The 17,707-nt window shown below is 35.5% G+C and overlaps 1 protein-coding gene across 27 annotated transcripts in view; it reads right to left on the minus strand.

The window, feature by feature from the left end:
• LOC138348271 (uncharacterized) overlaps positions 1 to 17,707 on the minus strand; it is a 106,157-nt gene that overhangs the window by 66,200 nt on the left and 22,250 nt on the right. For 13 of the 27 annotated variants that reach the window (XR_011220603.1, XR_011220596.1, XR_011220594.1 and 10 more), the window contains exon 2: positions 16,408 to 16,454. The exons of 13 other annotated variants lie outside the window; for them this stretch is intronic. The gene's annotated coding sequence lies outside the window, so the exon portion shown is untranslated. Of the gene's footprint in view, positions 1 to 15,240; positions 15,686 to 16,407; positions 16,455 to 17,707 lie in introns of those variants that run through there. One more of the 27 variants, XR_011220611.1, reaches the window with a different exon arrangement.

A 17,707-nucleotide genomic window follows, 5' to 3' on the forward strand; every position in this document is an offset into this window, starting at 1 on the left:
ATTTTATTGTTTGAGTTTACAACATTGGGACTAAGCACATACATGACTTGAAATAAAGACCAAAAGCATAAAAGGAACATCTGCTTCTTGTCCTCAAATCTATCAGGACTTACCAATACTTCATCTTCAACCCTTAGAAACCTATCCATCATCTATGGAATACAAAGACTTCCAATTCCCTACACTTTAGTCAAAAAAGGGAAAATAAGGGGTTATAACATTGACTACACTATGTATGGAAGTCATCCAAAAACCATGGAAAAAGGAAATTTAGTATAGAACATTCTTTCATGAAATTACGATAAAACAATCATAAGAAGAGTTAATAGACACAATACTACTCAATAATAACATATATAATCCATGTAACATCAATCATATAATTATATACACTTACACCCCATTATAAAATGTTATCCCAAGTCTCGTTTAAGTAAGACAAGAAGAAACTGGCCATAGACCCTTTTCAAGAAAACCACAGTAATCCTTAAAACTACCTATAAAAAGTTTTTTCCATTTCATCACATATCACAAAATTCATATTCAATAAGATAAGCCTTTACATTATTTAGACTCTCTACCTAAGGTTACTATAAGACTCACCTAAGAAAGACATGAAGAGACCGCCCTTACACACTCTTTAAGCCTACCTAAGCAATCATTGAAGATACCCTAAATAAGAACCTTTTTATTCAACATACTTCATAATAAAAACGTACTTCCATTGAAAAGAACTTTATTTAGTAAAATCATTTTAAGTTATAACCGTACATTTGGAGGACTTCGCATAACAATCTTGAAAATATTAGGGAACTCATCCTAGCATCTTCAAAGCCTACTCGTGCAATGTATAGATAGCATCCCATTCAATTACATACACGTTGTAGAACATATCCAATAAAAAGAATGTACATCCTCCGTGATGAGAATAGGGATTAATTGACATAGATCATACTTTCTAGGTATGGAATCCAGAGTCTACCTACTCCGAGGGAGGATATTTTACTTTCCAAGGGTAGAACTAGGACACATCCCATATTCGCACAAGGTTAAGGAATATGAAGGGTTTCTTTTTATTCTAGTCTTATATTAAGTAGAGCTACTACTAATAGCATATTCACTCGGTGCTTTACCTTTACTCTCATTGTGTAATCATTCCTTATGTGTATTAGAGAAGGTACCATTTCTAAGTGTTACGAATGTATAAAAATTTCTCTTCCAAGGATAGGTACAATAGGGATGTTGACCAAGACTTATTAGCATATCTCTTATGACTTCCTTAGAGATGGTTTAATGCCTTTCCAACCACCTATCCCTAAGTCTATCATTCAACTGAAAAAGGATACCATTGAACGCTTTCATTTCAAGGTTAATATTAATCATTATTTTCTATATTCAAGGTTCTATATTGGTCATCCTTAGAAGGAAACCATATAAGTTCTACCGATCCTAAACATTCATTCATCATTCATTCACATACATGACAAGGGTGCTTAACCCTACCAAGTGAAGAGATCACACATTTACATAACTTTCATGCATCAAGAAGAGGGAGAAATTGTTCACCAATTAAGACACATCATGATATGACATATTCACTATTATTCATGTACCAAGTAGGGACACTAAGTTTACCACACAAGATACCACATTATTAAATAAGGCTCTCCTTAGTCTTCCATTGCCATATAACATCACTTAAAAAAGAATCACAACATTTACACTCATATAAGATCATATAGACATCACTAGAATACTTCACTTTCATACTTTCACAATATATAAGATCACACATATATCATATCATCCTTCACTTTAAATTTCATTCAAGCCATATCATCTCATACAGGATCACATTACTTCATATAAACATCTTACTATTATACCTTCATCTAAGCCCTAACATGATACTACTACAATTTACTTAATAAAACCAACAAAGACATGATCATCACATATTCAACACATAAACACCGCCACCATAAGTGGACCATACCAATACATAGTAATTCTATATCAATTCTACAATAACTAAGGCAATTCGGTCAACTTACTTTCTACCAATAGCCAAGATAATCATTACTTAAAATCACAAAAACTTCACAATATAATAGAATAATTAATTATAGAAATCAAAATTACAACATAATCTTATCTATTACATCATCATTAGATCATAAGTAATATACCCACCCTATAGTAAAAGTTAGAAATTTGAGAAGATCAAGGGTTCATGGAGGTTTTCACTATAAAACATCAATTATAAATAATTGACATTATATATTATTGTTTGAAAACGTTTAATTCAAGAACACATGACTGAGAGTACAAATTGGACTTTTTCATAAACTTTTGAGATCTTTGAAATCACTTTGAAATTGGCTTTAAGGTTATATCAAACCTTATAAAAGGAAAAGGCATACCATTGTATAAGAATTCCCAAGATAATTGAATAAGAACTCAATCAAAATCCATCATCTAAGCTCTATAATGACTTTGAGCTTCCATAGAGGTTTTTGGAGAAATCTTTTGGAGAGAAGGGTTTCGATCTATGTGTTAAAGTTTAAATACGAGTTAAATCACTTTAATACTATTAAAATACCCAAATACACTTAAAATAATGGTCCGTACTATATAAAATACTTGGGGTGAATTTGCCAATGCACCCCAAGCTTAGCCAAGTTGCAAGAAGATTGCAGACCACCAAAAAACGCCCACCAATGACGGACCGTCGTTTGGTCGACTACACCTTGATGAGGACTCGTGGTTTTGGTCTATAACTTCGAAACTGGAAGTCCTGCAGGCTCAATTAACATGCAAAGTCGATGACCGGTCGTTCGATCGACTGGCTGTTGTTTAGGTCGTTGATTTACACTACATGGAGGTTGTCTGATAACTTCTATCTTTAGAGTTTGGGTCCTCTTCTAGGGACCCTTGTGGGTCCTAGGTTGAGTCATGACCAAATTTTAAACCCCTAAACTTTCTCATCTAGGTCTTAGGGTCCTCTCCTATCATTTTAAACACAAAAAAACTCACGAAACATGCAAAGGCATACTAAAACAAACACAAGCACATAGGTGACTAGTCATGAAACGTCTTGGTCATTCCTTGATGTTTGACTTCAAACTCAAGTGGACAGACTTCAAAACTCATATATGCATTAACCAAACTAGTTAGACGCCCTTAAATCACTAGTTCAACCTATTTAATTCTGAGGGTTGTTACACATAGTATCTTTAAGACACACAAGTACTACTTCAGATGACACATATGCACAACTTCACAAGACATTAGATGCAAATTTATCTTAGCCTCATCTTACTTTAATAGAATGCCTTCAAGGTCATATTCAAAGTTCACATGCATAATAATACACATCCTGTAAACATCACTACCATGAGTGGAACATACCACTCAAGATCAATGCAACAATAATTAGACAATCCAAGCTTTCACCACCTTTTCTCAATTCTCTAATAATTCGTCATAACAATGTATTAAAAGCAGTAGATCCAAACTCCATCATCTAGGGACATAGTTTGGGACTTATTATTGGGGCGTTAACCCTAAATTCAATATCTGCATATCAAAACGACACCCAACAGAACAAGACATCGTTCATTCGATGCCCCATTGCTTGGGTCCGTCGATGGTGTCCTGCAAAAGCTGTGGGACACGCTGCCTGCTTGGGGTGTTTTTTTTATAAACCCACACCAAGTATTTTAAGACCCTAGGATTATATTTTTAGTGTTTCTAATTTATAATAGATTATTTTGAATTCCTAGACCTAGAAAAGACTCCTCACTTGAAATATTCAAACTCATACTCTAAAGAAAAACTCTCAAAGTCACTATTGGAGCTAGGAGTAAAGGAAGAACTAGGAGGGCTGGTTGACGTGTTTGTTCATAAAAATTAGTTGCTATAGTTTTCATTAAGGTATGGTAGTAATACTTTAACCCTCTTCCATTCAATGAGTCATATCTAAAAGATTTAAAAAGGGGTTTTCAAACTCTATCTTCACCTGGTTTCGATTCTAAGTAAGGGTCTTCATGTAAAAGTGTTTTAATGATTCAAATAGGTTTATTCTAGTGTTAATTAATTATTGAATGTCAAACTCCTAATACACTCATATTTATGCACATTTTCAACTTTTAGTTTATGATATGGGTTAAATGAAATTGTTTATGTAGTATTTGAAGCTTTTGTTTTCAATATTTTGTTGATATGGTCTAGCTACTTCCCTAAGGGCCGAATTATGATGATGTATTGAAGAATTCGTTATAGGTGGTGAAAGATTAGTTAAATGGTGAGTTACTTATATTGTATAATTCTTATTATAAAATGCTCTTGAGTGGTATTGTCCACCTTCTTGGTGGTGGTGCTTACTTGATGTATATGGATATATATATTTTATATATATTGTGAGTATGGCTTCAAAGTATTAATGTGTGAATTGAAGTAAAAATGATAAGATTCATGTAAATGTGCTTTATGATGCTTGAATTGTATATTTTGTTTAGATTATGACTAAATGAAGTACGTGAATAATTTGAGCATGCTAGTACGTAAGAAATGAAGAATGAAACTGTAGACATGTCTAGAGTTTAATGTTGTGAAAGTGATGATTTATATGAAAGATGTGGTCACATGTATACACACACTCACACTTTAAATGAATGAAATAATCATTGAAGTTAAATAATGCAACTGAAAAAGGGGAGTTTTGGGGTGAGCACTCTTTGTGAGTTGATATGAAGTGTTAGAATCAACCTCACTATTCAGGAGCTTTCCAATTTTGATTGGAGGATGATACCCTTTGTGATTTTATTTGGGATGTCTAAAAGTTTTATTACTGACAATAGTAATGAATGTTTAAGACACTGTGGGGAAGTTATGCTTATTACCGAGGGGATTTGAAGAAGGGGTGGGTGCCCATTGTGAGTTGAGATATTTTACCCATTGTATTTTTTATATGATTACTCCTTGTTAGTAGAGAGCAATTTACTTAGTAGAAATCTCCTTACCCATAACTATGTACCCGCATAGGTGTAGCTATTGGAAAATTCATGTAAAATCTAAGAGAAAGACCCCACCCTTGGCAAGTATAAAGCCCTCATATTATAAGGGTAATATCCGAATTCCATGTCTATCTCTCATGGTCTATGTCGGTTAAAGCTATTTTCCCATAAAAGAATGAAAGAACTAAGTCATCTAAAAGAAGTACTACTTAGGGTAGGTGGTTGTATGTGACACTATCTATCCATTGCACTTAGTAGACCTTGTGGAAGGGGAGTGTTGGTGTGTTTTATATGAAAGGTATGAACTAAGTCTCCTAAAAGAATGTACTTCTTTGGATAGGTGGTGGTATGAGACACTATCTATCCATTGTACTAAGTAGTCCTTCTGAATGAGGACTCTTGGTGGGCTCTACAATGTGTTATAAATGAAGTTAGATAACTTAAGGTCTAATGTTAATGAATTATGTTAAACTAAGTTCTATGTGATAATATTAGGAGAGACTAATGTAGGGTGCTTAATCTAAGGGAATCTTCAAGGAGCACTAGGTGGGAGTAGTAGTATGGGATGTTACTCTCACATTGCACTTAGTGTAACTTATAGTTCTATTGGAAGAAGGGTACATACATGAAATCCTCCTTGTATGAATGTCTTCAAATATCTAACCGATAGTGGGGATTTGTTTTCCCGATTGAAGTAAGCCTATAGTAGGTTGTGTTAATGATCGCTTTAGTGTTTCACGAAGAGAGTGAATGGGCGTCCCTTCTTTTCTCACCTTAGGGAGTCTTACGATAATATTGTTAGGGAAACCTCACGGGAAAATGACTTCACTTTTCTTCGGAGAAAATGCTCACTATAATGTTATTCAATGTAATGTGTCACTGTGTTCACTGGAAGATTTTCTAATGTTAATGTAAAGTGTGTTTTGTTTCTATAATTTTGATATTCCTACTTTATGTGCTAATTGATGGTTCTTATACTATTACAACTCTTAAATAATGAAAGTTTTACTTATTTGGCATAAAAGATAAATTTACTAAAATGTGCCTTTTCACATGTTTTTGCATATGTCATACTTCGTACATTATTTTCACATGTTGTTGCATATGACATACTTAGTACATTATTTTCACATGTTGTTGCATATGCCATACTTAGTACATTATTTTCTACAAACCCCATACTTTTCTATACTTAATAAGTATAGGTTCAACGCAATTTCGATAAAAAGAAGACAAGCTTGAGAAAGATTCTCTCAAGACTAAGTCCTCATATATTCGAGGCATAGTCATATTTCCTAGTTTCTATTCTATAAACTTATTATGTATTTTTCATTTATTGTAATGGGTCTTGTCCCGAAGATATTTATATCGTGGTTTTATGTTGCATTCTATTGACGAGATCAAATCCTTAGAATTTATGAAAAATGTTTTCTTTAATAATGTATTCGTGAAAATCTTTAATTCCATACTAATTTTAATGTATTATGTAATGAATGATAGCTAAGGCTTGTATAAGACCTCCGAAAGGTCAAGTGCACAATTGTCTGACCTGTGGGTGATCCCTTCTTCTAGGGGTACTTTCATCTTATTACAAACTTGGTATTAGATAAAAAGTTATGAGAAATAGTTTAAAGTGTAAAGTCTTACAAGCCATGTCTAGTAGACGCGACAAATCCATGGATGAGAGACTATAAGATGATAGAAGTTTCACTTTCTTCATTATGATAATGTCGTGCCTTAGACTTGAATTGTTTAATATGTCTATCTCAACCTCTTCTTTTTGTGTTTATAGGACATAAATATGAGGCGAGCAACCGCCGGGAAGGATGAGGAAGGTGTAGCTAATGAGATGATCCATCCTTGTGTTCACCAAGTCCCTATAGTTGGCCTAGAGAATGTGAATGAGGTGGTTCCCCCTCCAGAACCTGAAAGGACCCAAGGACCTCAAATGCCCCCTATGCCTCAAGCTCCTGAATCTCCATTTGTTTAAGGTGATATGATTAATGCAGAGTTGAGGTCTTCCCTATTGAATTTTACCCAACTCATGACGACTCAAGCTCAAGTTATCACTAATCATTTGGTCACCCAGGGAAACCAAGCGGATAGATCTCAACCTAATGTGACTACTCCCGGTTCTAGAATCTGAGATTTCATGAGAATGAACCCTCCTACTTTCCATGGAATTAAGGTGGATGAAGATCCATAAAGCTTCATAAATGGGAAATTCAAGGTGGTACATGCTTTGGGTGTTACCCTAGTGAGAGAGTGGATCTACACTCTTACCAACTCAAGGATGTGTCTCAAGTGTGGTTTGAGCAATGAAGGGAGTAGAGACCTTTCAGGGATGGTGCAGTATATCTGGAAATGATCAAAGATGCTTTTCTAGAGAGATTCTTTTCTTTAGAGTGTAGGGAAAAAAAGATTGTTGAGTTCATGAATCTTTGTCAAGGGGGAATGAGTGTGCAAGAGTGCTACCTTAAATTCACCCAACTCTATGAGTATGCCTCAACCATGGTAGCAAACCCAAGATCTAGCATGAACGAATTTGTGAATGTCGTAAGGAAATGCTTCTTAATGACATGGATATCTCTAGGCTCATGGTGTATGCACAAGAAATTGAGGATTCCAAAATTAGGGAGCTAAGGCAAGTGGGGAAGAGGCCTAGGTTTGGTGAATCTAGTCAAGCAAAACCTATGAGGAGGTCCTATCACCAAGAGTCATCCATGGGGAACAAGGCTGGAGTTTCCAACAAAAATTCCCAAGGTGGTGGCCATACTTTTGAGAGACCTAAATGTACTACTTGTGGTAAGCAACACTTGGGTAAGTGCCTTGCCAGAACGGATGTTTGCTTTGCATGTGGTAGTAAAACATACAATATGAGTGACTGCCCCAAAATCAATGCAAAAGAAAAAGTGGTCAATCAAGCTCCCCTAGATCCTAATGCTCCCAAGAAGAACCCTTCCCATGGGATGGGAGCTAGGAGGGAGAACTAATCCTCATTTTATAGTCCTGGTAAGTCTTAACCCTTTATGGTTGTTGTGTGTATGTTATAAGATGATTTTTTATGGTTTTGTCTTTCATATGTTCATGTTTTCTTGAAAGAGTTATTAAAGAAGAAAATGTTAAAAAAATCATGCATGTTTCACTGTTGAAAGTGATACTCACTGTAAAATATCAAGTTTTGAGAAAAAACATCATTTTCATGAATAATGGTTCCAATGTGTCTAAAATGATTTTTATGAGAATGTCTTATTTTGGAGAAGGTAGTTCCTCCATAAAATGAAGAATCAAGTGTGTGCTTGAATTTGGAAGTTTCCTCCTAAAAAATTCTTGTGTTGCTTAGCAAAGTGCTTATAATTGTGAATTTGTGTTATGTGTAAGTTTGGAGCACTAATAGTGAATGTCTAAGCCTTGATTTTGTGTTTAAATTTCTGCTAGTAAGTCATTGATGTTCTTAAAAGAGATTAGGTTCATTCGAGAACGAATGTTATTCTTAGTGGGGAAGAATGTTACAACTAAAACGAACTAAGGTGAACTAGAGCTTCAGGAATATTGCTTCAGTTTATTTTTTTCTAAAATAAGTTACAATGATTTTATTATGCAGTATGTGAAGTTTGGTGTCGTTTGGAGGTAAAACGTCCAAGAACGTCCATGACGTTTGGAAGGTGTTCCTTAGAAAATACTTGTTTGTATTCATGTGTTAGAGTGAGTTGTATGTGTTAGTTTTAATCGAAATTGGTGTGAGATATTCCTAAGATCTATACAAATATATTTAGTGGTTAAACGTCTGGGTATGACCCCACCTCAGACCCACGAGGTGTCGTAGAAGAGGACCCAAGACTTGGCAACTAAGCTGCCAAAAGCTTTGCAATCGACGCCCACATTCTACTGGCCATAGACTCAACGAAACCCCATCATCCAGGGTAGTAATTTGGGACATAGTATAGTGGTATCAACCCTTCATTCAGCAGTTGTAGACCGAAACAACGCCCAGCAACACGGCCGTCGTTCAGTCGACACCCCATTTCTTGGGTCCATCGAGTCATACAAAAGTTGTGGGACACGCTGCTAGCTTGTTGTATCTTGTAAAAATTCACCCCAATTATTTTAAGACTGTATTATTATATTTTTAGGATTTTAAAGTTATATTAGATTATTTTTATCCTAGACCAAGACAAGACCCCTCACTTCAAATATTCAAATTCTCACTTTAAAGAAAAACTAAGTCACCATTGGAGCTAGGAATCAAGTAAGAATTAGTAGGTCTTGTTAGGAGTGTTCCTTAATCAAAATTAGTGGGTATCCTTCTCACTGTTTTATGTTAGTAATCCTTTAACCCTCTTTCATTCAAAGAGTAATTTCTAAAAGATTTCAAAAAGGGTTTTCAAACTCTATCTTCTCTTAGTTTTGATACTAAGCATGGTTCTTCATGTAAAATTTTTTAATGATTCAAATAGGTTTATGTTAATATTAATTGATGATATGAATATCAAAACCCTAATTAACTCATACTTATTCACATTTTCAACTTTTAGTTTAAGATATGGATTAAATGAACATGTTTATGTAGTATTTGGAGGTGTGGCTTCTTTATGTTGTTTATATATTCTAGCTACTGTTCTAAAGTACTTATTATGATGAATAATTGAGTAATTGGTTGTAGGTAGTGAAAGTTTGGTCAAATGGTGAGTAACGTATATTGCATAATTTTTATCATAAATTGTCTTGAGTTGTATGATCCACCATCTTCGTGGCGGTGTTTACATGATATATTTGGATATATATAGTTGATATGTATTGTGAGTATGGCTTTGAAGCCCTAATATGTGAATTAAAGTTAAAATGATGAGATTCATGTTGATGTGCTTTACAAAACTTTAATTGTATTTTTTGTTTAGATTTTGCCTAAATGAAGTATATGTATATCTTGGGCAAGCTAGTATGTGAGAAATAAAGATTGAGACTGTAAGCATGTCTAGATTTTTATGTTAGGAAAGTTGATTTATATTAAAGATGTGCTCACATAAACACAAACACTCACACTTTGAATGAATGAATGAACGATTGAAGTTAAAGAATGTGAATGAAACATGAGAGTTTTGGGGTGAGCACTAATTGTGAGTTGACATAAAGTGTTTAGTACCAACCTAACTACCTCCCAAGAGATTTCTAATGTAAGTTGGAGGATTGATACCAATTGTGAGTTGAGATGGGATGTCAAAAAGTTATCCTTTAACTTAGTAATAAATGTTTAAGACTTTGTCGAAAAGTTATGCTTAGCACCATGATGATTTGAATAATAGATGGTGCAGATTGTGAGTTGAGATGTTATACCCAATGTACCTCTTGAGATGATTACTCCTTGTTAGTAGAGACCGATATACTTAGTAGCAATCTACTTATCTTTTAACTAATCGCCTGCATAGGTTTAGCTATTAGAAAAGCCATGTGAATATAAGAGAAAGACCCCACCCTACGCAAGGGGGAGACCTCATGCAATAAGGGTAGTATCGGGATTCCATGTCTAGCTCTCATGGTATAATTCGGTTAAAGAGATTTCTCCACTACAGAATGAAATAACGAAGTCTCCTATAAGAATGTACTACTTAGGGTAGGTGGTGTTATGGGATGCTATATATCTATTGCACTAAATAGACCTTGCGAAATGGGAGTCTTGGTGTGTTTTATATAAAATATATGAACTAAGTCTCCTAAAAGAATGTACTACTTAGGATAGGTGGTATATGAGATGCTATCTATCAATGGCACTAAGTAGACGGTCAGAAAGGGGAGTCTTGGTGGGCTCTATCATGTGCTGAAAATGGATTTAGATACCTTAAGGTCTAATATTAATGAAGTATGTTAGAAATAAGTTCTATGTGATGAAGTTACGAGTGACTAATGTATGGTGCTTAATCGAAGGGAATCCTCAAGGAGAAATAAGTGGGAGTATTAGTATAGGATGCTACTCTCACATTGCACTTAGTGTCACTTATAGGTCCTATTGGGAAAGGGTATTTACATGAAATACTTCTTGTGTAAATGTCTTTCAAATATCTGACCAAGAGTGTGGATTTATTCTCCCGGATGAAAAAAGCCCAGGGTAGGTAGTTTTAAGGACCGCTTTTGTGTGTCATGAAAGTTGGGTATGGGCGGTCCTTCCTTGTCTAACCTTAGGGAGTCTTAGTATAACTTTGTTAGTGAAACCTCACAAGAAAATGACTTCATTGTGCTTCTGAGAAAATGCTCATTATAATGTTATTCACTGTAAGTTCACTTTAAGATTTTCTAATGTTACTCTAAAGTGTGTTTTGTTTATAAAATTTTGAGAGTACTAATTTATTTGCTAAATTATGATTCTTATACTATTACAACTCTTCAATGATGAAACTTTTTACTTATTTTGGATGAAAGCCTAATTTACTAAAATGTTCTTTTTCACACGTTTTTGTACATGCCATACATAGTACATTGTATTGTACTAAACCCATAATTTTATATACTTAATAATTAATGTTGGATACATGTTTGAATACTAGAAGACAAGCATGGAAAATATTCTGCCACGAATAAGCATGTCCTCATATATTCGAGGCATAGTCGTATTTCTTAGTTTCTATTGTAAAGACTTTCTAGGTATTTTTCATTTAATGTAAAGGGTCGTGTACCTAAGATATTTATATCGTGTATTTAAATAAACTTGTGTATACAAGATCAAATTCTTAGATTTTATGAAATACGTTTTATTTCTTAATTTATTCGTGAAAAGTTTTAATTCCACACTACTTTTCATAACTTATGTAATGAATGATAGCAAAGTCTTGTAGAAGACCTCCGAAAGGTCAAGTACACAATTGTTTCAACCTATGGGTGCTCCGTTCTTCAAGAGGTTACTTTTAGGTCGTTAAAGGTTCATCGATTTTTTTTACCTTAAAAATGATCAACAAACATTGATAATGTCATCTTTCATCCATTAAAACATTTTCAGGCAAGAACCAATACATATAATTTGAAATAGAAGAATCTAGGATTTTGAAACATTTTCGAAAAGCCTTTGGATTGGATCCTTTACTGAGAAACGAATCAAGGATGGAATACAATACCTTATATGAAATAAATCCCACGAGATGGTTAATTAACCACCTAAAATTTTCAACTGTATCTCAACCTTTAGTTCAACACAGAGACCTTTTCTTGGGAGAGGGTTCTAATTTTGAAAAGTGGACTCTAATTGTTGTTATTAGTGTATAAAAATAACTTAAAATACTCAAAAACATCTAAAACCCGTCCATACCTTTTAGAAGACTTGGGGTGAATTTTCGAAATCACCCCAAACATGGCCGAATTGTAGACAACTTTGGCATACTCCAAATGATGAACCCATCAATTGGGCGTTGTTTGAACGACGAACCATCATGATGGACGCCATTTGGGTGAGAGTCTAAATTCTTGGGGGATAATCTACCATCACTAAGTGTGGATCTACGCCCCCAAACGATGGGGCGCCATTTGGCCAATTTTTTGCGAAGTGTTGGGTCTCCGGAAGGACCCTTAGGGTGATTCTTGGGGAGTCTTACCCAGAATTTTAAACCCTAAGCATACCATCTAGGTCTTAGGGTCCTTTGATATCAAATTTAGACACCAAAAAACACATTACATGCAAAGTCACACTAGATCACACACAAGCCATAGATGACTAATCATTAAACGTTTTGGTTGTTCCCTGACACTTTACTTCCAAACTCTACAAACTAAATTCAAATGGTAAAATTCATTACATCAACACATTATTAACTCACAAAACACATGTGAAGCTATATTTAAACCTATTTCATATTGAGGGTCGTTACAATCACCACCACTTAGAACAACATTCGTCCTCCAATAAACTAAACATTTTCAAGGACACCAAGGACAAAAATAGAAGCTTACCACACATATTATCATGGACATATCATTCATAGTAAATACACCAATCTTACGAGGAACACCAAGTACACATCATTATGTACTTTAAGCAATACAAGAAAATTTGGAAATATTTGCACAATTCAAAGGGCACACATACTTCATCATTTTCATTTCATTGATGGATAAAATACCTTCTCCATTATTATACATTCTAATCACTTAAATATAACTCTTAACATGTAATAACTTTTAAATCACACATTGGCACATAAACATAACAACTTTGAAGTAATTGAGCCATATGTCAGTGTATGCACATTGACATGAGAAATGTAGATTAACTACCAGTCTTCCCATATAATCACAATAGCATCAATAGTATGCAAAAAATTATACCACAAAAAGGTTCTCATAATATAAGGATACATGCAACTCATACTAATAAGCAAGACTCCATAACACAACCAAACTACTAAGGATTTTGGTTACAATCTTGAGTAAGATTAGAAGGAAAAGATAAGGATATCAACCACCCTCCTACATAACTCATTCTCCCCTACTTAGGGTAAACCCATATAATGCAAATTAACCATAAGGAACTAACCTATGGGGCCCTTTATCTGGATTATCTCCTTTGTTATCTTGAAGCACATAGAAACGGTTCTTTTTTGGAGCATTAGGATCTGGGACATCGCTATGAGCTTGATTGGTCTCCTTCATTTGTTCCTTAACAGCCGGGCAAACTCTCATGCTATGACCCTTAATTCCACATCCAAAAGAACCATCCATATCGACAAGAAACTTACATAAGTGTTTCTTTCGACGTGTAGTACAACTAGACCTCTCAAAAGTATTGTCACCTCCACTCCCTCCTTGAGAATTTTTGTTGGGAATCTTATACATGTTGCCAATGGAGGAATCTTGATTATAAAACCACTTCTTAGACTTATGTTTACTTGGTTCATCTGACCTATACCTCTTACCATATATATTCATATTCTGAATCTTAGACTCCTCAATTTGTTGATCATACATCATGAATCTAGACATGTCCATGTCATGATGGTGCATTGACGTAAAACACTCCTTCTCAATAATACTAGACACCGTTATCATGAACTTATTCATTGTAGCCCTAGAGTTGGCTACCATGATTTGTGCATACTTAGAGAATTGGATGAAATTTAGAGAATACTCATTCGCACTCATCTCCCCTTGGCGAAGTTTTGTGAATTCTACCAACTTTTTCTCCCTCAACTCTATGGGGAAAAACTTATCAATAAAGGTGTCTGAAACACTTCCCACTCTATCAAGCCTTACCTTAGGAGTATTTCATTACTCCATTGATCAAACAACACTTGAGACACATCTTTTACATGGTAAGCAACTAGTTCAACTTTCACTCTATGAGTCACCCCCATAGTATCTACATCCTTGAGTGCGTCATCGATAAAACTATAACACCCTAAAACATACTAAGGTGAACTATATCTTCATGAATATTTCATGAGTAAATTTTGTTTTAAAATTATTTATATTTATGTTCTTAGGCAAAGTGTGAATTTTGGTTAATTTTGAAGGTCAAAAGTCTGTGACGTTTGGAAGGTGTGCCATAGAAAGTGTTTATGTATCTTGATGTGTTTGAGTGTGTTTTACGTGTTAGTTTTAACAAAAATTTGTGTGGTATGTTACGAAGACCTAGAAGACTATATTTAAGGGTTTAATGTCCGGGTACAACACCACCTAAGACCCACAAGGTGCCCTAGAAGAGGACCCCTTCTTTTTGTAAGAAATTGACAAGAAATGACTAAATGACGCCCACAAAGAACGGACCATTGGTCAAACGACGGCATGTAGAACTTGGGAATCGATTGTCCATGAAAGTTACACTATCTGAATCAGTAAGAAAATAATTCCCCATCGACGGATCCCCACTAACAGGGCGTCGATGGGAAGACTCTCCGTCAGTGTGGACTCGTCGATTGTGCCTGTGAAAGCTTCATTTTCCTGCCAACGCTTAGGGTATTTGGTAAATTTACCCCAAGTCTTTTATGAACCTTCAACGTTTATTTTAGGGTTTATTAGTTATATTAAAGTGTTTCAAAGCCTATGATCTAATTTTATATCTCATTTCCTAAAATCTAAAACCCTTTCTCTTAAAACGCTCTCTCAAGTTTCTATGGAACCTAGAAGTCAAGGAAGTGTCACGACCCAACCCGATAGGCCGTGACTAGTGCCCGTTTTGGACACCCACATACAAACCTGCTAAGTATGACCAACTGAAACTAAGACAATGTGGAATTTAATCAAATCAAGCCAACCCTAACGTCATATATATATATAAGAGGACCTGTCTCATAAGGAGTCATAACCATTCAACCATAACAACATACGCGAGCCGACAAGGCCGCCACTATTCAAAGCATAATAACATACGTATGCCGACAAGGCTGCCACTACACAATACACAATGATGTACGCAGCCGACAAGGCTGCCCCTGTACAAGCGGACATCCCAAACAAACCATGTCCAGACCATTATCCAAAACATATATATACAACCCACATAATGTCCACAGACATCTAAGAGTACATTAGTGAAACTCGACGGGACAGGGCCCCGCCATACCCATAGACGAGCAAAAAACTACACAAAAGTTATGTACCAAAACGACTGGGCTCTGGAACAGTGGAGCTCTCCCAATCAGCAGAGTAGATATCCTAGGCGGGAGGATCACCGAACAACGCGTCTACACCTGCGGGCATGAAACGGAGCCCCCCGAGGAAAGGGGGGTCAGTACGGACAATGTACTGAGTATGTAAATCATAAGGTAAAAATGACAGGATACCAATATGGCAAGTCGAAACAAAATATCGCTACACATATACCTTTTAAGTGAAAATCATGCATATATTTAACATTTAAGGTGCCCAGCTTCCCTAGTAAGGGGCTCGGCAAAATAATCATCACGTCATCTCCGTCATCATCATCATCATAACCATCCTCATCACCAATCATATATATAATATACATACCCGGTCCTCTAGTGAGGAACTCGGTGACATATGCAAGAAACTCCGACGAACATTACCCGGCCCGGGACTCGGTGAAATGATAAATGACTATATGCACGAGCAGAATATTATGAGCAACCATATGCAATTAAAATCATTTCTTATAACTCAATAGAACAATCAACGTGAACCAGCAAGGAGTATTACCAAAGATTAATGTATTATCAAGATTATGAACCTTTAATACGATATGGAAACGTAAAATCTCAATGACTCTAAGAAGCATTACCATAGATATTAGAGATCATCATAGCCTTAGACATAGTCGATATATAGAGGAATAATTATGGAAGCAAGAATATACATCACCTAGATGCTTTAGAGGTAAGTATCAAATCTGTTCGTTATTCGCTTATTTTTAAAAGTCATGCCAAGCAAAGAAAGAAGGGACAGCGTTACATACCGTATAATCGAGCCGCACGTCCAATATTTACTGCTCAAGCTATTAATCTATATCAAGCAACAATCGTGCCACAATTAGATAAACATCGTGCTTTACTTTCTTGTAAGCTAGCTAATAATCTAACGAAAATTCGGTAGCACCTCCCCTATTTTCCTTACTTCGTCCCAATCTGGCAACAATCCAAATTATCCACAGCAATACCAATAACACATATAACCCAAAGAATCATATTAAACAGCCCCCTCCCCAAAACAGTTCCGTCTCGGCAACTATAGCAGCGATGCAACGACACACCGAGCGATAACTCGTTTTATAATTCGCAACACATCTACCTTATCGTATTCATCCTTTGGAGTATATACTCATAATCACATTCAACATATACATAATGCCAAAACAGAATTTTCCTGCAGTTTGCTTTAATCAAAACAGCCCAAGCACCAACACGACACCACTAATAATCCGATTATGATTTCCATTCATACTTAGCACATTCAATAACTAAAACAAACTTCCTAAGCTACTGGTCACGCCCCCTTATTAAAATTAATGGATAATTAACAAGGGTATTCTAAAGAATTAACACACCAAACAAGGAGATTACTAACCAAATTATTTGCAGCTGCTGGCCAAGAGTTGCAGGGTTGGTTTCTCCATTTCCATGGCTGCCTAAGACAAGTGGTGAAGAAGAAGACGATATGCAGCAATGCATTTCACCACTTTATATAGCATGGAGTGGATTTCTCCTCCTCATTTAATAGTATGAAGTGGAGGCAGCCCCCCTCTACACCTGTCCACTAAGGCCAGCCCACAATCTGATCCCTTTTTAATTTTTGCCTTGAGTGGTGGGGCTCATTGGATTAAATCAATCAAAATTAGCCACTAATTAATCCCTCACTTAAAGTTAATGGCACTTACATTAGTCAACTCATACTTAATATCACATTTGGAAATAACATCCTTGCCTAATATTTCTTTACGTCTTCTAGATCACGATGCACACTACGTATAAAAAAATACGAGGCATAACATCCTTCCCCCCTTAGGAACATTCGTCCTCGAATGTTAAGTTAGCGTCTTGCAAAATCAAATTCCAGCGAGGTCTCTCTAAAAGTTATACCTATCAACCTGCATTCTGTAACTTACAGATGCCTCACAGCTACATAATCTCATTATCTATCAATATAGTCAAGGTAGGAATTGAATTACCTGCAGGTACGGGGAACAAGTAAGGATACTTATTCTTCATTTCGTCTTCCGCTTCCCAAGTCATCTCCTCCCTATTGTTATTTTTCCACAA

This window comes from Solanum lycopersicum, chromosome 4 (genome assembly GCF_036512215.1).
Source record: "Solanum lycopersicum chromosome 4, SLM_r2.1".
Classification (NCBI taxonomy): domain Eukaryota; kingdom Viridiplantae; phylum Streptophyta; class Magnoliopsida; order Solanales; family Solanaceae; genus Solanum; species Solanum lycopersicum.